Below are 24,517 nucleotides of genomic sequence, written 5' to 3' on the forward strand. Positions count from 1 at the left end.
TCATTTGGTAATGTTGCCATTTGGTGACTTGAGCAACGTGGCCATATGGTCATTTGGCAACGTTGCCATTTCCCAACACCAATTGTTAGCTGAGGTTATATCAAATGCAATAATAATCAGAGATATTATTTATTTATTTTTTAAGTCAAACTATCTTCCAGCCAGAAAAATGGACCACTGGTTTGTACTGTTTATTTACTACCTGATGACTCATCCCCACAAAAATAATGCTAAACTGAGATTAATGTTTACCATCCAGAACTACAATTTTCTAATTTCCACAAACTCTGACCCAGTTGAAAAATAGCAATCAAATATATTCAGATACTGAATTGATGAATCATTTGTTTTAAATGCATGTAGGGAACACATTAATAAATCACACTGACAATTCTTTCTATTAACATTTGAAGTAAAATTCATGTGTTGAATTCAAGTGATGTGTACAAACAAACCACGTTGCAGGGTAGGCATTGGTCAACCAGGAGAGAGCATAATGACCTTGCTAAACCACTGACTGCTAATCAGAATCCAATCCAAACTATGCTTTATATTAAGTTATAAGAAAATAACAGCAGTGCACATGACCCACAGGATAAGACTGATAACTGACAATCAACCTAAGTTTAATTTTAGTATTCAGTTACCAAGGCTGAAAAGAGGTTAAGCAATTTCAAATTGTGTGAGTAGGAGTGTTGGGTAATGATATAATCACAGGTGTTTTGTTTGGCTGTAACCTCGAGGTTCTGAGGCAGAGTGGCGAAGGTAACAACCCTGCGATCACAAATGCTGTGTTGATTCAATACATTAATTCTGCCGCCGACTAATTAACCTTAAAACACCAGATTATTCTATTGACCTGGGATATTCCCACTTTTGGGAATAGCCGTCTCCTGTCCAATAAGAAAACAAATAATTCCATAGAACCCAAATGTTGTATGAAATCATAGCATGAGAAAATAATTCTACATTACAACACCAGCTTAATTATAATTCAATTATTATTGTATTCACCAAATTATTCGATCAGCAAGTAGGCTAAGTGGTGCTAATCCAACATCAGTTCATATGTCAATTAAGTGTTGCAAGTTTTCTATCAAGCTGAAGTTGTCCTTAAGCCGTAGAGATGCTGGTTCTGCTGTCGCAACTGAGTCAGGGTTATCAATGTTGCCTCCGGTTGTCTCCAAAATGGTGGATCGATCCCTCTTCAGTTCGGTCCCTGGAAAAGAAAAAAAGGTAAGAATGTCTTAATACTTTCTGTTCACACACTCACAGTTTAATAAAATATCAAGCGAAATGAAAAAGTGTGCATAGACAGCTATACAAGAACAATTGTGTCTAGCTAGCTGAGTTTGACTGCTCCAAAGTCCTTTTAGGCAAGTTCCTCCACTCGGCAGTCATATTGCAACGCTTTTTGGGTACTCATCGGGCATCCTATTAGGCAGAAATACGCGTGCACAAGGCTTCACAACACCAGTGTGCTCCAGTGGCGAGTTCACAACACATGATTGGCACGATGTCTGCACAACACAGCACATAATTGGCTCAATGTAGTCACATCACACCACATGATTGGCTCAATGTATACACATGTCGACATTTTGGCGAAGAAGGGGTGGGATATGTGTAGACAACAGTACCCCATGCATTTCTATGGAGGATTTTTTGAGTGCTGTCTCCTCATTAGAAAGTCTCTGACTGATCTTGTTTTTATGCCTGTAACTCTACTCTGCACCAGATGTGAGGAGTACCACCATGCTGCCCTCTGCAGCCTGTGCATTGGCACTGAGGAGACCAAACATTGTTAATTCGAGCTTGCCTTTTAGATGTAACATTAGGTTGAGTCAATTGTCTATGCTTACCTAAATCTTATTTTGCTTTGACATTTTTATGTGCACGACAAACAAAGTCGATGGAGAGGGGTGATGGAGAGGTGGTGTAACCCACCTAAGCATTGGTTACTAAACCCAAAATTAGTTGCCAATGTTAAATAAATAGGTACATAAATTGAATAAATAACAAAATAATTAAAAATCCAGAAGGACATACGATTTTCTAGTCAACGGGAAATGCTTTTATTTTGACAAGCGTGTTGCTTGGATACCAGAATTCGTTTATTTTACGTTCTACTCGATAACGTTACACTTGAATGAATAGACTTTGAATCAAAACCTTTTACTCCTTGACACCTTTCTATCGTGAATAATTTTTAATACCTCTTCAGTCGTTTTACTATTTCTACTTTGTCCTTAATCTTCCCTCATTGTTTTCATGTCTTTATCCACTTCTTTTGAACGCCAGTGAGTAATTTATCTGCTAGCAAAGTAGTGTTAATTTCGTCAGACAAGACGAGAGGAAATATGTTCGTCAACGACCTTTTTTTTCATGACTAAGACGAGACGATGACGAGACGGCAGTAATGTCCTGAAACACTGACTAAGACTATCTTAAGATGAATTATTGTTGACGAAAAAAGACGAGACTAAAATGTTTTGCATGAAATAAGAACTAAGATAAAATCTCTCTTCATTTTCGTATACAAAATGAGAAGACAAATATCTAGCTGTTACGTTTTCAAAATATTCCGAATGAGTTCATACGCAACAGCTTTCCTGTAGGCTAGTCTACGTGCTGTTGCTGCAACCCTGTGGCTGCAACACGAAACTACATGGAACAAGAACACTGGAGATTTCTGCCAGAGTTACCAACTAACTACCTAAGCTTTATGCCACAATGCTACATACCCAGAAGTTGAAGCTTCTCTCATACAAATTAACATCCACCAGAATGTCCATACGAAAATGTTCATCATGTAATGTCAACTATTTAACTAGTTAGACTGATGATGCAAAGTTTGCTAGCAAGTAAGCTAATATGGAACGTTCGCTAGCAAGTTAGCTATGGCTAAGATGGAGAGTCTGTTTGGGGAATGTGTTGTGTTTGGGCGCATATCGCCATCTAGCGAGGCGGAGTAAAACATTAATACTTTGGTCTACGACAGTGTTTCTCAAACTTTTTCAGTTTCAGGACCACTTAACTAACCCTAGCTAAAAAAAAAAAAAAGATTAGACCTAGACCTACTTCAACAGTAGCCTATAATTAGTCTACACTATAGGCCTACTCACTGAACCACCTTGCTTATTGTCTTTGCACTTTGCTTATTGTGTGGATTCATACTGTATGATTTAAACTGGCATATCTTACATAGATAGTGTTGCAGAACTGTTTTTACATACAAGTTGGTTCAATATTGCAAACAACTCATCTATATTATATTTTACCACGTCTGCTCACGGACCACTTGAGATAGCTTGCGGACCACCAGTGATTCCCGGACCACACTTTGAGAAACACTGGTCTACGAATATGACAGTGGTCCAGTCAAATCTTTTACTGTCTATGGTCAAATCCCAGCCGAGCTATAACTGTAACTCGACTTACCTGTGCATGTAAACATACTGACTGACAAAAAATCAGAATGAGTAATTATAACAGACGAGTAGCCCTGTGGACACACAATATTGTTGGAAAATTGAGATGTGTGAAACAATTGACTGAAATGGTAATCAGAAATAATTTGTTATAAAAAAGACTAAAATGTGTTGACTAAAACTGACTAAGACTAAGATACCTTTAGTTTTCTTATGACTAAAACTAGACTAAAATGACGAGACTTTTAGTCGACTAAAACTTGACTAACAAAAATGATATTTGAATGACTAAATATGACAAAGACTAAAAAGGACATTTCGTCACAAGACTAAGACTAAGACTAAATTAAAAATAGGTGACAAAATTAACACTATAGCAAAGATTGTTAAGGCTAGCGAGTGATTAGCATCGCGTATCAGCAATTGCATTAGAATGGGGCTAGCATGTAGCATGCTAGGATAACTTTGAGCTAATTGAATGATATAAAAAACCAATCGGAGATTTACGTTTACTGTACTGCTTTGTTACTGTACTGTAATGTTAGTGTTTTAATATTAATATGATATGTGAATGTTATTGAATATGACAAGTGTAATTAGTAGATGGTGTGCTATGATTTTATATGAGATATATCGGAACTCCCCCTATTACCGTCGGTCCCGTATTTCCACCGTCTTGCATGTATGTGTCACTTAATATCAATTTCTATACAAACCAAGACAGCAGACTCCTAAAGAAACGCAACCACCCACACCATAGGTGTATCTAAATTAGCTATGTACCAAAAATGACATTTTACCGTGACTCAAAGAGCTGTAGACAGTGTTGTAAGGCTGCGTGTACACAACCGCTTGGAGCTCCAGTGGAATTTTAATTTCACGACGAGAATTCTCGGTCTAACCGTTCATGTGCCGTTGAAACGGTGTAAATAGGCGACCCATCAGGCCAGCACTATAACTCCGAGCATGGTAAACAAAATCGGATATTTCAGGCAGTAAATGCTCCCGTTAACAAACAAACCAGATTTTGTTCAAATCTACACACCTATGGCTACTGAAAAATGTCAGGTTAATTTAGCAAATGTTATTTTGAAGTGTTAAAAAACATCGTTGTTTTAGAATTTCTGAACAAAAGTGGTGATAATTGGGGTTGTTACGATATGCAGTAACGGACTCCCCAGAGAAGACGTTAGTTTGGCATGTTCTAAGACACGAGCTAGTAGCCTGTGTGTGTGAGATGAAAGTGGAACCCTTTCTCTCATGGTTGGTGACCGAAAACGTTGGCTATGTTGTGCCTCTCTTAATTGTAGGGATGTGACGCTCGAAGCTGACGTTTCGAAACAGTGTCGAGCTTCCGAAACGCAAGTGTTTCGAACAGTGTTTCGAAGTGTGGTTCAAAACGCCCATGTCACGTGACCATGGCTTAGTGAGGCTTCGTGGTGTTTCAATTTGGTTTGGACAGGTGGCACACTTGCCGCGCGAGCCAATTACCCGAGTAAACACCTGTTTGATCTAAATTACAAAGTCCCAGAATGCTTAAAAGTCATTCAAACACATTCTATCTTTGTGGTTTTTTTGTGAGGAGAGAGATTTTAAGAGATATAGCGACATAGAGACATATAGAGATATAGCGATTTATAGTGCATTCTTGTGATTGATAGGTTAGTGATATAGATTAATTGACAGGCTAGAGACAGACAGTAAGCGATAGTTTAGATAGATATAGTCTAGTGACGTTAATATTTAGATAGTAGCAGAAGTAAAAAAAATATATGACTGATGCCTTTATTTCAAGAACAGCTGACCCTTTGAAATACTGGCAGGAGAGGAGAGTGGTTTATCCAAACCTAACTGTGATGGCAAAAAAATATTTGTGCATGCCAGCAACAAGTGTGCCTTGTGAAAGAATTTTTTCCAAGGCTGGGGAGGTTTATTCAAAAACAAGAAACAGATTAAATGCCAAGACGGCAGAACTGTTATTCCTAAATAAAAATGTATGTTGACATACAAAAAATGTGTTGTTTATTTTTCCCATGTTGTACCTGATTAGTCTAACCTGCTTCACATGTATCCTTTATTTCCCTACAACATGTTCCCAAAAAAAACCCTGGGCAATAAGCATAGCCTACATTTTAAAACCATTGTAGCATTTTCCTCTCCAGCATATTCCAAAGGATAATGTACTATGAAACTGAAATAACAAAACATCTAACTGGCAGATATAAAAATGTTCTAGGTACTGAACGCATATACTAGTCTGAAATTTCTAAGCACCAGCAGGGAGTCGAACACCGGCCGCTCCGGCCGAATGCAAGTGTGTTAACCACTGAACCACGTGGCTGTGGACGAAATCTTGCGTTCCATGTTGGCTATTTATATTCTTCGTCTGAAGCAGTTGTGCTTCACGGTCAAAATGTGATGTTAGCAAAACTGGCCACTAGATGTCACCATGGAGTTACGTGTGTCGGATTGTTTCGAAACCTCGACACATTCCGGCGCAATTGCTTCGAACGTTTCGTTGTTTCACAAAGCCTCGTTCTGCCCATCCCTACTTAATTGAAATGTTGTTTTCTGTAGCCCACACTACTAAATTTGGAGGCAGTAACCTGAAGGGGAAGGAGAAGCTGCCACTGCTCGGAACCCGGAGTATACAGCACAATAAAACGTAAGTAAAACTTCGGGACAGTCTGCACAAATTCAAAAAAAGTGCAGCTCTTACCTGAAAGCTAAAGGTTTTCTTCTTTGCTTGTAGGCCCGGCAGCAGCAGTAGGAGGAGGGGAGGAGGAGGAGAAGCAGCAGCAGCACATCAAGTCATCGGCCAGGAACTCCCAAATTAAATGAATTTAAATAAATGGTGTAATCAAATGTGAAATGTCGCTCTGATCTTCTTAAACCAAGTGAGTGGGCAAATGAGGACTGCATCTGCAGATCCACCCAGAGCTGTTTTTTTTTTAACATCCTGACAACATTCTGGCGACCTCCAACATGGGTTTCAATGTTGCTATAACGTTGCAGTTACGTGGCCATTAAGTTGCAGGAAGGTTGTCTGCATGTCGCCGATATGTCGCGGTAATGTTGTCAAATAACGTGGCGGCAACATCAAGGCGTCTTCCACTTTTCCGGTTGCCACCACGTTGTAAATTAACGTGGCGGCAACGTAAACATTGGTTGGAAAATCACGTTGCGGCCACGTGATGGCCACGTTATTGTGTTTGCTGGGATGTTGGTTTTGTGCGAATCCTACATCTCTCGTCTCAAACGATTTACATCACCAATGTAATGAAACGATACGACTAGCAGTTATGCTAGTTGACGGTTACATCTTGCTGCCAGCTATGTCACTTAACAGTAGTTTATGTACAGTCTATGGACGATTACAATTTACCTGATGTGTTTAATCCTCTGACTCGTGGTATTTTCATCGGCAAGGGAAGCCCAAGACCTGTTGTTGTACAATCCTGTGTCCCTCTGAATGGGCTATCTAACATCACTAGCGCGACTGATGGGTTTGTAGTCATTGGAATTACGATCTTTCACAATGTTGTAATTCAATAGTTACGAAACAAACTGCAAATGTCTTTACATGAAAAATGGTCTTTAAAATTGACAAACATCATATGGGTAATTCAAGGCACGAGTCGATCGGAACCAGAAAATAATTTCTCTTTCGCCAATAACTGCCATTTAAACTACTCAACTATTTACTGTTTAGCCATCAAACTGTCAGTGTCATCAACTTTGACTCACGCCAACTGTATCCTCTGCCCACAACGTTTTCAAAATAAAAGTCCTCACTTCAATAATTCACTATTAAATAATTTAACTATTTAAACTATTGAACTATTTAACTATTCAGCCATTCCAACTGTCAGTTGTTATCAACTATGACTCCTGCCAACTGTTTCCTCTGCCCACAACTGTTTCCAAATAAAACTTTGTAGGTCTTGAAAAGAACACTTAAGCAATGTATTAGTTTTTGTAAACATTATACTTTTTGCGATATTAACAAAAAACAAGTTTATTTTTACCCATAGACTTTGCATGGGCACTATGACATCATAAAGGGTTAATTAAACTGATCTGCACCTGTATCAACTGCCAGCTGCTCAACTAGGCCCCCTCATAGAGCCAAGTAAACTGATTGCACCTGCATCAACTGCTTTCTGCTCAACTAGCTATGGAAGGATCACCGCCCCGATATCCATAACTCTCGCCGCATTGACAATAACTCCAAGCGTTTATTATCCGAGTGGATGCCTAACATTCTATCCTGTTGTTCAAATACATCATCTCTTGATGAGTTAACAGACAATCTAAACACTGCACTGACCCAGGCAATCCACTGCGCTGCTCCCCCGACGTCACAAAAGCGCAATCGCACGAAATCAGTGCCATGGTTTACAGCGAACACTTGTGAGCTGAAAAGGACCTGCAGAACTTGAAACTGACCGGTCGGCCTGGGCAGCTAGTTTTAAAAAGTATAAAGACTCCCTTTTTGCTACAAGAGCAACATATTTCTCAAACCTGATTAACTCTAGCAAAAACAATCCTAGGTTTCTGTTTGATACTGTCAGCAAACTCACAAGATCACATGCCCCCTCTCTCTAGCACAGAATTCACTGTTGACAATTTAATGACCTTTTTTACGTCAAAAATTGATTTGATTAGAGAGAAAATTTACACTATTACAGATGTCTCAGACACTACAGATATTGATGGATTAGCTCTGCAGTCCGACTGTATTTTCTCTCAGTTTGAATCCATCTCTTTGGATGCCTTTACGAACATAGTAAAAATATCAAAGCCTACAACCTGCCAGTTGGACCCAATACCATCTGCTTTGTGTAAAGAGTTGCTCCCTGTCCTAAGTAGTGCTTATCACCTCATTATTAATAAGTCACTCACTCTTGGCACTGTTCCAAAGGCCTTCAAGTCAGCAGTAATTAAACCACTGCTCAAAAAGCCAAACATGGACCCAGAAGTCCTGCAGAACTACAGACCCATATCCAACTTGCCCTTCATGACTAAAGTTCTTGAGAGGGCTTTTGGGGAACAACTCACGGCCCACTTATCTCACAATTCTCTATTTGAGAAATTTCAGTTTGGATTCCGGGCTGTTTACTCCACAGAGACGGCTTTGACTAGAGTCACTAGTGACTTATTGCTTGCAAGTGATGCTGGCCAAGTATCCCTCCTGCTTCTTCTTGACCTGAGTGCAGCCTTTGACACGATTGATCATAGTATACTTCTTAGGCGTCTTGAGAATCTCTCAAGGGTCAGTCCTTTCTTGGTTCTTATCTATCTCTTATCTTATCTTATCTTATCTTATCTTATCTTATCTTATCTATCAAACAGAACCCAGTGTGTAACCTTCAACAACACCAACTCTGAACAGTGTGATGTAAAATTTGGTGTACCTCAGGGGTCTGTACTTGGCCCTATGCTCTTTTCCATTTATATGCTACCACTAGGCACCATAATTAACAAGTTTGGTGTGAACTTTCACTGTTATGCTTGTATGTTCCTGTGCTGCAAAATGACAATTCTACACAATTGAAATTGCAAACATGTCTGACTGAGATTAAGAAATGGATGTGTAAGAACTTCCTACTGTTAAATGCTGACAAAACTGAGCTACTCATAGTGAGACCAACTAGGAGTAATACTCTAAAAATTGACAACTGTAATTATCTCTGAGAGCCCAACTGTTAAAAATCTTGGTGTTACATTTGACTCTAATCTTACTTTCCAGCCCCATATCAAAGCGGTCACTCGATCCGCTTTCTACCATCTAATATGCTATATATTGCTAAGATTAGATCCATGTTGTCTCTCCGTGATGCCGAAACACTGGTTCATGCTTTTGTATCGTCAAGACTTGATTATTGCAATGCTATATTCTCTGGTCTCCCAGCAAGTACAACACGGAGCCTCCAACTTGTCCAGAACACTGCAGTCTTAATAAAAGTGAAGAAATACAGTCATATTACACCAGTCCTAGCTTCTGTTCACTGGCTGCCAATACAAACCAGCGAGCTCCTTAAGCCCTACACACCATCACATGCTCTGCGCTCTATGAATGCTGGCCATCTGATTGTTCTATCCGTAAAGAAGAAATCAGCTGGACACAGGTCATTTGCGAACCGTGCACCTACACTCTGAAAAAAAAAAAACCTTTCTTTTTTCCCAACATTTTGGTCAACCACTAGACCTTTGATCACCCTTGCTTCACTGACTCTGCTGCTTTATTGTTCATATTTCCAGGGGATATGTACGTCTTTACTGTCTCATACAGTTTTTATTGTTTATTGTATGTTTTGTCTTACTTATTTATTCATTCATGGTTTTTTTCTAGGGCTGTCAATTGATTAAAAAAATTAATTGAAATTGAACGTCGGCATTTAGTACTATAATCAAATCAAACAATCCAAAAGTGAATTAAATCCCGAAGCAAGCTGAAAATCTTCTGCTTTTATATAGCCTACCGATACGCTACTCCAAACAACTCTCTCTCTCTCTCTCTCTCTCTGTTTTTCGGTTGGTGTCAGACATGTGGCTGGTGAAGGGAAAAAAAAAGTCAGAACAAGGGTAAAATAAGAGATGAGTAAAGAGTGTTTTTTGTAATGTTAGAAGTTGCACTTGGTGCATATAGCCTACAGTAGGCTATGCGAGGAAAAAAGGCGAGACTGAGAAAATAAACTTTGGCAGACAGACAGCAAGCGTTTTGCGTAGGCCTATGCTTCCCATGTAACAGTTTCCACATGTAAAACTATTATTCTTTTTCCAGAACATCGCTACAGCCGTCCGTCGAGGTTTACACACCGAAATCTTTTCGAACTTCGGCGTTTTGCATTGCTTCACGCTGTTCCCTTGTTGGTTTGGAATCTCTGATTTGGTCACCTATTTTATCAATGAGTTCGGCACCCCCTGGCTGTTTTCATCATCGGTGTGAACGGAATTATTTTCACAAATGCAAGAAAATACCGTTTTCAAGTTTATACCCTGAATACTCAGCAGATATGGCCATACAGTAAATCCTCAAATTATGGCCGAGATTCTATTCTCTATTTATAGCCGGGCCTCGGATAATAACCAGGGACATCGTCGATTCGGACAAATAAAGGCCGGTCCCCAAATACAAGCCAGGGTAATAATTATACCAGTGGGCTTAGGGCTAGGCCTAGGCCTATCTGTTGATTTTTATTGTTACTGTTTGATTCATATTCATAATAAACCACACAGGAACACACACACCTCTCCCTCTCTCTCTTCACACACACATACACACAGATTTTACACGGACACTTTATTGTTCTGATAAAATTATTTTACACTGGATCCATCTGCATAAGGCTACATCCACTTTCAAGCCGAGTGCAACTTCAACTCAGAAGGAGAATGTGTAGCCTATGTTGTTACATTTGCAATGAGTTTAATTTAGCTTAATTTTGTGGGCAAATGTTTTAATACAATGTAAAATGAATGTTAGTTTTAAAAAGTAATTCTTTCACTCATTATACAAACAGGCTATGCTGTTAAGGCTGTGACAGGTTACAGCAGCATTGGGCTTCTTTTTGAGGTGAGAGTTGCTTATTTGTCTCGCGAGAGTTGGCAACACCGGTCGGTATATTTGACCTGGACAGCCAGATCCCACCTGCACTTAGTTGGAGTTTACCTCCACTGGAAACAACACTGATGGATGAACTGAGGTAATATTATTTTTACATCAGCTCTAGTTATGGTTTATCTTTAGCCTGTTTATCTTTTGCTCAAACCTTTTGCATTTCTAAAGAATGCCTTTTGCATTCAATTTACATGTGTGGATACCTGTGTTTGATCTGTATTGTCTTAGCTGGCCATGGCCAAAGATTCCCAACACCCGCTCATGCATAAAGTGACCATTTGCTCATTGTTCTGGCCCCTCTACTGAGAGGGTAACTGTGCCTACTTGATGTCTTATGGTGAGATAGGCCAACTTCATTATCATACAGTATTGCTCTCTAAATATGTGTTGTGAATAATACATTCATGTTTGGTCTTGAATTAATACTTGTAATGTGGGCAACAGTCTGATCATGGTTTCATTACAATTTAATGTATCTGTGCATAGTTGTACATTAAGAATTAAACTGTAGCATAAAGTTATGATATCCACCTGGGCCACACCCATCCACCTCAGATAACAAAGGCTCTGATGAGTCGGGGGTGGCCCAAGTGAATGATAAAAGTGGAGGCTCTTGTCCTCCTGGGGGGCTTCTTTTCCAGCTTGACTCTCCTCTGGAGCTGGGCCCTTGTGGCTTGGTCTTCTGTCTCTCTCTCGCCCTCTCTCTCCCTCTCTCTCTCCTTCCCCCTCTCTCTCTCTCCCTTTTCTCTATTTTTGGGTTTGTATTGTTTCATCTGGTGTATCTGTTAATCCTTAACTTGTTAAGTTTATCTCTGTGTTTTGATAAGCTTCCTTTGTTTCTTTGGTTGTTACTTTGTTACTCTACTTTATTACAGTAGAACATATGAGTTTACTTTTACCTTCAACTGAAGTGATATTGGTTACATTTACCTTTAAGGCTTAATTAATACATTTGCCTTAATGCCTAATAAATTGTTAATTTGCCTACCAATCTATATCTTTAATTCTCGTAGTGTGCCATGCCATTCTCCTCCATAGCTGATAAACTAGTTACTTGGTAATTGATTGGTGATACAAATTATTAATCAAATGGAGTTAGATTAACGAGTATGTAATAATATCATTGCCATTTAACTCCTCACCCTATTTGTCCACACAAGCTCTTTCAAGCGAGGATAGCCTATAGCTTGACGTCTCTATGTTTCCGAGGCTATATATAATTTCTCGCGTCTTACAAGTCAGAGGGTAGGGTCTGGGCACTCACCGTTCGCAGTACTCAGTCCGAGGGGCGGGATAATCGGTTGTCTTTCAAATTCCCTCTGCACGCAATAGGACAGCACTATAGGGAGGGAAAGTGAAAATCAGCACCCCATGTGGTTGCGTTCCTATCAAAGAGCAGCTCTAATGTTAAGTCCCATAGACCTATTTTTAAAAAAATATTGTGAAGCCAAATCAGTGATGTTATCCAGCAAAAATATTTTTTAGGGCAGACACAGTTCTCTGTGAATATCTTGAGAACTGTAGGGCCTAGGATGACCAATTTTTTCCGTATGTTTGCCTCCAGGGGTCATGTTAACCCATTCCATGTGCACACATGTGCATAAACAGATACACACGCACACACATACATTTACAGTAATCATACGTATGACACATACTCACACAGTAGACATATGTACGCATGCATGCACATGCACAAACACACATACGCAGGCAAACACACAAGCACGCACATACACACACACACACACACACATAAACATAAATTTGTACACGCACACATACACATAATTCAAGAATTTTTCCCGTCATCTACTCCCTGAATTTTTGGTCATTGATACCCGGGACACCGAACCACCGGGGTACATGAAATTTGGTGGGTATGTAGCCCCACTAGACTTTTACGGAAAAATTTCATTTCGTCCCCGGGGACCACCACCAGCCCCCCCGGGCTGGGCCCCCCGAACCGCAAAAAAAAAAAACAGTTTTTCCTAAATAACTACCTGAACCGTGGCACTGAGGATGAAGAATCTTTTATGGTATGTTGGTCTCAAGGGCCCACATCAACCTGGCTCATAATCACTCATTTGTGATTTGCACCCCCACCCCCCGGTAAAAAATGAAAATGCAATATTATTCTGCTTTAATTGCCCCTATCTTCAGTTAAGATGTTCAGAACTGCACCAAATGTTATGTGTATGATTGACCTGGCATTCTCTGGGGGTATGCCAAGTTTCGTAGAATTTCATCCATGGGGGGGTCTAAAAAAATTAGGTTATGTTTACATTTAGTGACTGTACACTCATTGGCCTGTAAATGGCGGTGCACACATATACACATGCACACACACAGGCACCCACATACTATCGGTATTAGAACGGCCGATACATAATTACAAATTCAGTAGGATTAAAATAAATATTCATCATCATCATCATGGCTGCATTTTCAGTATTGGCGATAAGTAGTCGTTTGTCCACTAGATGGCGCATCGTTGCAGTGAGACGTAATTTTGTTGGAAGTTAAAAGTGAAGCCGAAATAAATCTGAGGATGTTTATCGGACATGCTTGGTTTTTACTGCAGGTACGTTAATCTTGTAATATCAATAAGGACCTAGGTAATGTTACCGTTAGCGTTAGTTGAGTGATGGAGGCATTTGATTGATTGCATTTGTAGAAAACTATAAATGCGGTTATACCAAGCAAATTGATAGCAGCACTGTAATTGTATCTTTCGACTGTCATTTATTGCACGTGCTACAAAATCATTCTGTGCAATGGACGATTTACCAACGTTACACGGGTCTGATACAGTTCTGCCTATACATGCGTGAGACTGAGACGCCTGTTTATTTTGTTTTAAGTGCGTGCATGGTGTGAGAGGGGAATCGATGTGCTTTGATTACAGCTTGGTAGTTGTAGTCTTGTGAAATTAAAAAGCATGTGTGTGTGAAGTATCCAAACAATGACACCTTCATTTCATTATGGCTGCTTTAGCAACACACCTTAAGCTACTGTGTAGTGGGTCCCATCTAGAAGTGGCTACTTCATTCGCGCTTTCCTTGACTCATGGAGCTGCTTGAATGTTATTACAATTTTTCGCCACGATATGGCAGTTTAAGTCCGCTTGATACTGTAAGGCGTAAGCCATTGGTTTCCAAAGGAGATTTTATTTGTGTCGCCAGCATAGCCTATTGACAATTTATGTTGTAAATAGGCCTACCTTATAATCCTACCTGTAGCTTAGGGAAGCTAACAGCTTTCTATTAGGATCTAGTTTGTTAGTTACCGTTTTGTCATAACTCCCTGATGCATTTTTGCATTTAGAATAGCCAGAGCGTGTATATCTCAATCGGAAAATTAAACAATATCGGGTGCCTATGGACTAGGCTGGGTGAACCCAGCCTGATCTGCCCGCTATTTATTTTTTGATTTCTTAAAAGATTGAGCTTGGTCTGATGAAAGCCAGACTAGCCATGGACCTCAGTTACACAATGCAAGGGAACATGAATCAGCCTATATTTGCACGAACAATAACGGACAAAAGCTCTTCAACTTTGGCCCGTTAAAATGTGTATGAACAGTCTAGCGACGCATTTCATCAAGGCCCATTTGGACATGTCAGTTATTTGCACCACTGGTTAGATGTAAAACAGCATTTCGTTTCAGACTAGGCTACTGTTACTTAATTTGTGCATTAACAATAACGTTTCAGACTACTGTTACTTAATTTGTGCATTGACAATAAAGTATTACATGAACTAAAGATGACTAAAATCTTATGTAGAAGAAGAAACATTCACAAAAAATCCATCCATCCAAAAATGACCTTTGTTTTTGATAGCTGTTGAAAACGGCATGGGACTGACAGAGATGTTTTTGTTTATAAATACACAAAAAATAAATAAATAAATAAATAACATTATGCTGATACCTTTTGCTTTTCCCAAATACAATGTAGCCTACAGGTGTAAGTGACCTTTCATCAATCCAGTTGCAATGGATGAACTGTGATGAACTGCCCTACTTGTGATTGTTTAGAGATTTTAAAGGTTTTATAACAATGCTACATCTTCTTTGGCTATTCTACAATCTATTCACCTTTTCAGCACCAGTAGGCTACTTTCTGTGCAGCCGCACACACACACTCAGGCATGCCAAACAAGCATACACAAAAGTTTCAAGAGTGGGGGATGGAGTAAAATATGGAGACAAATTGAAGTGTGATTTATTTTCGCGGAACGGATGTACAGGACTGAGCGGCGGTCATATTTTGTACCGCTATGCGGTACATCTAGTTTAAAAAAACAGATAGGCCTATAGCTCCTTTTGTTTCATAAACGGACTACAAAAGCAGTCACGTGACTTTACCCTTCCACGTTACCAAAGTCCTTTTAGGCAAGTCCCTCCACTCGACGGCCATATACCAACGTTTTATGGGCACTCATCGGGCACAGTCTTTGGGTCGAACTGCGCGTGCGCAAGGCTTCACGACACCAATCTTGCTCCAGCGGTGAGATCACAACACATGATTGACACGATGTCTTCACAACACGCCAAAAAGTTTGCCCACCCCTGGCCTGATTTTAATTTTTCGAGCTCACAATCCAACGGAGAGTTTCTAGACTAGCCCTGGGTGCGCTAGGGCGCATCTAGATTTCTAGGCTAGTTTATCTTAATTCGAAGTCCTAAAATCATGTTATTTGACAGTAAATTATGCTTTCTCATCAGCGTCAACATTATGGCATAGCAGGGACTAGTGCATCTTCATGTAACTTTAGCTAGCTGCATTATTCTGAACTGCTGACAATATTTTCGTTTGCTTTTGATGTCAGTTATTTTAATTTGGCAGTTTCATTTAAAAACCTATTAGTATATAACCTGTAAGTAAGTTTGTTTTCTAGTACCAATTTGCTTGTTAGGTAAGCATTATATTGGCAAATCAGTATAGCATACCAAAGCTGAATAAATGAATGGGCGCCGTGTTTCTAAGTTGCGTTACGTTCTCTGACATGAAATAAGTTGAGTGATATTTTTACTCCTCTCAATATAAGATGTGAAATCACAGATTCTGTCAGAAATGTAATTAACTTATTGCCTTTCCTCAGGTTGAACTATTTTAGCTTGCTAACTTCTAAATGACAAACATCAGACATGCTTGTCTCAACATTTTCTAAAATGGCATGACTTGAAATAGATGATAGCACTCTACTCCTCTCAATATGTAGTTATTGAAAACATGATGTGAAATCACATATTCTGTCAGAAATGTCATTATTGCATTTCAGCAGTTAGTTACTAGGTGAAATGTAATCTGTCTTTGATGCCAGCCAGGCAATCAGATTTAGGGTAGCTATACTTCTAAATATTTTGAGTTACTCAGAATGCTTCAATAGTTTAGGCTACCTCTTCTTTTGTGTGTATGTGCATACACGCACGCATCTGTAGTTTTGTGATTTTTATTTTGTAAATTAATAAAGGTATTTGTATGATTTTGCTGTTGTTTCAGATGGAGGATAACAAGACCTACACAGACCTTCTTGCAAGACTGAAGAGGTAGCTGACTGCTGATGAGCTTGCACTCACAATGCTGAAGACCATGAGGGGATGGAGGAAGAAGGTATAGATTTAGGTGGCGTGCATAGGGTGGTGTAGACTTCCACTAAAACACTGTGTGAAATAGACTTATGTTGTTTTTTACTCACATTATTGTCCCAGGCATATGTGGTTGAGGGTGGGAGCTTGTGCTTAGTAGGCCGTCGTATGCCAACAGTGCAGGGGCAGGGGACTAAGAGACCCCAGAAGAGTTTCACAGGTTTCTGGGATTGATCATTTACATGGGGTAAACAGTGCAACAATCTAATCTTAAATAATTATTATTTATGTCTGTGTGTGATATATAGCTTACTTGGGATGTTTACATGTGGATGTCAAAGTTTTTCTATTTTCGTATTGATGTGAATTAATGTGTAGATCCGAAGTTTAAACGGTAGGCTTATGGCTGTGACGTGCAGTCACCTGACATCACCATCCAATTAGAGGATATTTCAGAACTATTAATGTTGACAGCTCCCCTTGAGAGCATCTTAAGAGCAGTCCACACGCGTTCACGCTACGAGCATGTTCGGGAAACAGTCGGAAAAACCAAACGAAGGCATTTCCGCCAGCTCCAACTACTACTCTGTTGGCTTTCCATCAAGTACATATTCCTGAAAAATTGTTGGCTTTGTTATAAAAAACTTGCATAATAAAACTAAAGTAGCTTGTATGGCCCTGGAGTGTAACGGTAGGCGAATTTGTTTTATTGGAAAACTAAATTGCTGTCAAATTTGGCATTCTGCAGAAGAGGATGCGTTTCGTAATGAGTCATAGCTCTTCTGTGTTCAACCTTCAGGTTCCCCACCCCACATTTTCCTATCCTCCTCTGTGTGTGTGTGTGTGTGTGTGTGTGTGAGAGTTTGTGTGTATAGGTGTGTATGTGTTTATTCTCCACAGGCTTGTTCTATGTAGTCCACTTTCAAATGTTTAGAACACATTGATTTTTGGGTGATGTTGAAGTTGATTGTATTCCTAGCTTTTCATAAATAATACATTTTATATATGTATATAATTTTCATATTATACTGATTTATATATGGAAGTTGTATCTGTTGAATCAAATTTATTTTATGTCTCTATTCCAAAATGGTGTTCAAAAAATATACAGTATACTTACTTCCTGTATTACTGGTAAGGTATAGCCTGGCTAACGCCAAACCTCATCTCATTGAGATGGGGGGCTTTTCTCAATACAAAGTACGTCTCCCGTTCTTGAAAGTTCGAACTTGAAAAGTTAAGATCGTGAGTCCAGACTCTGGAGAACGCGAGGACACAGGACGCTCAATTTGCAGTTTGAGACAGCAGCGTTCTTGCCAACGGCAGCTTCTCTCAGAACAGCTCGGGAGTCTAGTCATTTACCTATTGCTCTATTGGTCTACCCAGTATTTCTGACATTTACAATAAAATATATAATTCACCAGCTTGTTTAAGTTTGTTTCTCATTGATTTTATTATTAAATATTAATAACAATATATTCACTTGCCGATGGCGGGAACAACGTTTGAAGTTCGCAGTTTAAGTGACAGTTATGATTAACGTTAGTTGTGAAGCCTGTAGCCTACCGTTTATAGCCTAAACATAGATCGGATTGTAGCAGCAATTATGATAGGTAGGCCTATTATGTATCAATGCTGCCATTTCTCTTATGTGAGTGTCACGGCTGAGCTGACGTAATGCATTGTGGAATCTTCAAGCCACCAAGTCACCACCCGATGCATCCTTGATAAAACCAACGATTCGAGAACACTTCCGGGAATGTTATGCGTTCTTGAATAAATGCGAACTTGTGAATTGGAACAGTACTTCGGCGGTGATTGATGACGTTTCAGAACGATTTTCAAGTTCATGAGAACACAAGTATAGAAAAGAACGCATATTGAGAAAAGCCCGGGGTCAAGGAACTACACAGTCATTTTTTTCGTATTTTCGGTTTACGAATGCCCAGAGCTGTTTATTGGGCACTACGAATGTCTATCAAATGGCTGTACATCGCTCATAACCGCTTCGGTGTGTCGCCATCGTCTTGCTGTCCCCCCTCCATTGTGATTGGTTCCTTCGTTGAGGTGAAAACGAAGTCCATGGAATCCAGGCTGCGCTGTCACCTGCCTGGACCTGCGCCGGAGGCTCTCCACCTTCACCCGAACATCACCTTCTAGCCCCGCCGGAGATACATCCACTGAGGGTCCTGCCAGCATTTCCACCACAACAGTTCAACAGCAATAAAGTCCATCTGGTCCAGCCCTCGTCTCCCATCCATGAACATGTAGAAAGCCCAAATTATTTTGCCTGGCTCCTATTCGCGGATTTCTCGTCTGCCTTTCACACCATTCAACCTCACATGCTGGCTAAAAAACTTATGAACTGTTTCAACCTGGATCATCAGCTAATTCTGTGGATCACAGACTTTCTGACCCAAAGAACACAGAAGCTGCTGGTAGATAGATGATAGATAGATAGATACTTTATTGATCCCCAGGGGAAATTCAAGGAAACAAGAGGTTTTCTGACATCAGATACACGTCCACTGGCTCTCCTCAGGGTTGTGTCCTCTCACCACTACTTTTCATCTTGTACACAGATGACTGTAGAAGCTGCCATGCTGATCGCCATCTAGTGAAGTTTGCTGACGGTAATGTTCTCTTTTCCCTGCTATCTGGTTCTGTCCAAGATCACGGTCCTGTCCTCAGTGAGTTTGTGGAATGGTGTGATAGCTCCTTTTTGGAGCTAAATGTTACGAAGACCAAAGAGATGTTAATTGACTTCACCAAGCATGGAGGAAGCAGTACTGCAATTACAATCCATGGGGAACCAGTGGAAGTTGTACATGAATATAAATACCTGGGCACTGTCATAGATGGCAAACTGCGTTTTGACTCTAACACAGAGGTGATTCTTAAAAAATGTCAACAGAGGCAGTATTTCTTGAGGAAGCTATATTCCTTTGGAGTGAGCAGAAAGATTCTCAGCATTTTTACACCTCCTTGAAAGTATACTGACCTTTTCATCTATATGCTGGTTTCACTCCCTCTCAGTCAAAAATAAGAAACACCTCCAGAGCATTGTGAACACATGTTCTAAAATCATTGGCCACCCTCTTCAGTCTTTGACATCACTGCAAGACAAGGCAACATTAAAGGAAAATTCCGGTATTTAGCACTTTGAGTCCCTTTTCTGGTTTGTTTTGGATGAACTAGAGTGGTGGACACCGAAATTTTGACGATTGGTCCTGTCTCGACCTTTCTGACTCGTTTTGAATCGCCTTTGACTACTCAGAGTGGCTGCCAACAGGCATACTCAAACATGTCCTAAAACAACCCTTAACGTTCGTTTTCAAAACTGTGCAACTCACTGAGTGGTTATACGTCATCGACACGCCTCTTTATGCAGACAGGATTCGATCCCCATTTCGCACCCATAGACATGAACTACGACGAAGTATCTTGCTCTGCCTTAACAATCTTTGACTAGATTGAAGACCGCTAACTGCGTTTACAGCTGATAACTGATTGGAAATATAGGCAAATATTTGATCTATAACGATAAATTAACCAATTGTAAAGATTTAAAGACATGATCATTAATTGTATTCACATGATTTATGATTTAGAAGAACAGAACAGTCTGAATTTTCAACTGTAACACCACAAACGAAGGCGAACTAATAATACTTGAATACAGAAAAGGTAAATGTTAACATGATTAAATAGATATGGATAATTGTATGACAGTTTAAACTAGTAATAGCAACTTTTAATATTATATTTAAAACTAGAAACCGAGGAACAATCATAAGGCCGTTGATAACAAGAACGACGTTTAACGGTGGAAGTTTGGAATTCGGTGAGTTCGTTTTAACGGTTGTGCCAAGCTAACGTAATCCAGCTAAATCAGCCATTAAACCAACTAGCTGCTATGTACCCTTAAACTCTGCTAAAAGTGGACATTATACAGTGGTTCTGCATATAAATATGATCAGATGAATTAACAGTGCCATGATACGGTGGATTACTCAGTTTTCACTTACAGTTATCTATCTTAGTAACTGCATTAGAGAATGTAATGTTTTAAACGGTGTCTGCTGTAGGGCCAGTAGCCTGGTAACCTAGCGCCGCACATATAGTCTAGCCTAGTGTAACGTACATGGAGTTTACCGTGCAGGCTACAACTGTAAAGTATAATAAATAGTTTAGAGTAATATGATTCTATTAAACTATAATATCATAATATATTATATTTATACCACTAATATGTTCATACTAATCTCTAATAGTATGAAATTCAGGATAGGAACTTTCATTTCATTGTTTGTTTTATTTGATTATTTATTTCTGGCCATGTAATTTACAGGTCAGGTTTTTTAGTGTGGATGGAAAGATTTTTTGGATATAATGGCGAGCCAAACCCAACCTCTGAACCTTTGAACCCTCATTGCCTCCCTGGCGGTAGGAGCACCCATGACTTTGACTGACTCTAGACTGACATTGACTTTCCCTTTTACCTCCCCACACCAGACAGATAACTTCTTGAATGTACAATGATATATGTAATGCATCAATTTTCATGATAATTTGGAAAACAAAGAATAGAACAGATTGATTGATACAGTGGATACTGTATTGATTGAAACAGTGGATATGACAAAATCAACAGCGCTACAGACACTCGAAAACTTTTCTCAACCTTCAAATTGCTACTCAACCCTCAGCTGCCTCCTCCTCCATCCAGCCTTACTGCGAACACCCTTGCCTCATTTTTTACAAACAAAGTGGCGGCAATCAGCAGTCAATTCTCTACATGCCCACACAACGCATATGACTCAGATACCGCACTCCTACAACCTCTAGGGGCTGCTGGAACATCTTTTTCAGCATTTGCACCTCTCTCCGAGAGTGAAGTATCTAGACTCCTGACATGTAGCCGCCCTACCACATGCTCGCTGGACCCTATACCTACGAGCCTACTTCAGTCCATCAGCCTGACCATCGCACCAGCTATCACACGTGATCAATGCCTCGCTAACCTCCGGCACATTTCCAACAGCGTTTAAAATGGCCCGGGTAACACCATTACTTAGGAAAGCTTCTCTCAACCCTGCTCAAGTCGAGAACTACCGCCCTGTCTCACTCCTGCCTTTCCTATCCAAAGGCATTGAACGAGCAGTCTCCAAACAGGTCTCTGACTTCCTTTCACAGAACAACCTTCTGGATCCAAATCAGTCAAGTTCAGATTCAAAAGCGGCCACTCTACTGAAACGGCTCTGCTGTCTGTAACAGAAGCCTTAAAAGAAGCCAGGGCGACCGCTCAGTCATCAGTATTCATTCCGCTTGACTTATCGGCTGCCTTTGACACGGTTAATCACCGCATCCTTCTCACTATACTCGCTAACATGGGAATCTCCGGTTCTGCTCTCTCCTGGTTTGAATCCTACCTCACAGGACGCACGTTTAATGTATCATGGCTTGGTCAGCTATCTGCACCTCACCATCTCACCACAGGGGTCCCCCAGGGCTCAGTGCTGGGCCCCCTTCTCTTTGCTATCTACACCACCTCATTGGAACAGATTATCTGTTCGCATGGCTTCTCATACCACTGATATGCAGACGACTCACAGCTCTATCTGTCCTTTCCACCTGATGACCCCTTGGTTTCAGCACAGATCTCAGATTGCCTCTCTGACATAGCTACATGGATGAAGGCACACCACCTCCAGTTAAACCTCTCAAAGACTGAACTGCTGGTCCTCCCAGCTAAACCTACCATACACCACGACATCAACATCAAATTTGACTCCCTGTCTGTTTCACCTACCAGGACTGCAAGGAATCTAGGAGTTGTAGATAGATAGATAGATACTTTATTGATCCCCAAGGGGAAATTCAAGGGTCTCAGTAGCATACAGACATCACACACAACATGCACTTACAGCAGAAATGGTAAACATACGTATAAGTATAAACATATAACTAAACTCCACTGTACAATAAAGACAGTAGAAGATAAGAGAGATAAGAAAACTAACAAAACTAAATACTAAATACACTATATAAATTAAATTAAGAAAGTCCAATGTGCTTGAGGGTGATCAAGCATAAGACGCTTGTAGTGACAGGGCCGGGACTGGTAAGGTGCTAAAGGGAGTGAGCGTCATGGTGAAGGTGCAAACAGTAGTCCAACCATAGTCCTTAGTTATGTGTGCATGGCAAGGTGCTCAAGAGAGTGAGTGTCATGGTGAAGGTGCAAAAAGTAGTCCAACATTAGTCCAACAGTGCAACAGTGCAAGAGTAAGGTCTAGAGACCAGCATAATAGTATGGACAAATAGGAGAGTAAAGTATAATGTAGACAAGGTAAAATAAAAAAACTATTTCAGTGCAAGAACAGGTTGAAGTAATAGGGTTATAGCCATTCATTCATTCAGTATTGTAGCAGAAGCCTGACCGCAGCCATTGATCATGTGTGCTAATATAGCATGAAAAACAGTAGTGAAAACATTAGGCTGTGTACATTAGTAAAACAGTAGTAAAACAGCAGTACAGCAGTAGTGGGCAGTCAGTACTCAAACATGGAGAGGCAGACAGACTAAGCAGAGAAGTCTATCTCTCCTCTTCCCTTTAGTAAGGCATTGAACAGTTCAATGGCCCTAGGAACAAATGACTTCCTCAGCCTTTCAGTTGTGCATGGCAGTGAGCGAAGTCTCCAGCTGATCAAGCTCTTTTGGTTTTTGATAGTGCTGTAGAGCGGATGACATTCATTGTCCAAGATGTTGATCAGTTTGTTTAGGGTCCTTTTGTCAGATATTGAAGTGATGCACTCCAGTTCAGCCCCCACTACAGAGCCAGCCTTCCTTACCAGCCTGTCAAGTCGCCCAGCATCCTTCTTCTTTGTGCTTCCTCCCCAGTAGAGATGCGCGGATGGGCTATTATTTCAACCGTAACCGCATAGCAAAACTTATCATCCATCCGCACCAATGTTTTTTGACCAATTTTCAAAACCGCACCCGCCCGCCATCCGCTGGTTGTTTTAATGTATATGGATGATGCGGTGCTGCTGACGTGAGGCTAGAAAGCTCTTGCCTGTTCTAGAAAGACTGATCCAATGCAGCAAATATATTAAATGGCTAAAGTCCTACATTGGCTATGTTGTAGCCTATCCCCAGAATATCAGCAGCAAATTCAGTCTCTGAATCGCAAAAGACTCCAAATAAAACGCACATCGGCCTGTAGCCTACAATTTTATCATTGTAATAAAAAACGCAATTTGGCACATAATTTCAACATGCTGCTATTTAGCCTACTAATTAATGCCTATTGTACTTTATTTTTTGCAAAAAGAAAGAAATCCTTAATAAAATAACAAGTCATTCACATTATAGGCTACTTTACGCACTGTAACCTGTAACACACAGCAGTGCAACGTGCATGTTCACATTTTTAGTAACAACCGCCAAACTTGCTTGCTTGCCTTACACATCTAAGTTTTCCGACTATTTTTCTTACCTTCTTTTTTCCGCTGTGGATGTTACTGAGCTTGTAGAAGTTTTAGCTCTTACGTTCTGAACATCTTGCACTGCCATTGCCCAATGTCAGTTCTGAGTCATATCACTCCATAATCTGTCTCCCTTTTAAATGCATATTCCCTGAATGGTAGGCTACAATGACTATGTGTTTTATATATAATATCTAAACAAAATAACCCACTCAGTCTCATCTACGAGATGTTTAGGCCTCCTCCAATACTGGCAGCTGGGGCCTGTACTACGAAGCGGGGTTACTGGCTTATCTGGGTAACTTCGAGAGTAACTTGATCATGTGTGGCGTAACTTCCCGATTAACCCGTACTACTAAAGGTGGATAGGTTTTAACCGA

General features: G+C 40.2%; 1 long non-coding RNA gene across 1 annotated transcript; it reads left to right on the forward strand.

The window, feature by feature from the left end:
- The first annotated feature begins 1,942 nt into the window (after positions 1-1,942).
- LOC121695374 lies at positions 1,943-6,270 on the forward strand. Its single transcript, XR_006026073.1, has 3 exons — positions 1,943-2,300; positions 6,009-6,096; positions 6,184-6,270. It is a non-coding gene; the product is annotated as an uncharacterized LOC121695374 (long non-coding RNA).
- Positions 6,271-24,517: the final 18,247 nt, after the last annotated feature.

This window comes from Alosa sapidissima, chromosome 21, assembly GCF_018492685.1.
Source record: "Alosa sapidissima isolate fAloSap1 chromosome 21, fAloSap1.pri, whole genome shotgun sequence".
Lineage (NCBI taxonomy): Eukaryota > Metazoa > Chordata > Actinopteri > Clupeiformes > Clupeidae > Alosa > Alosa sapidissima.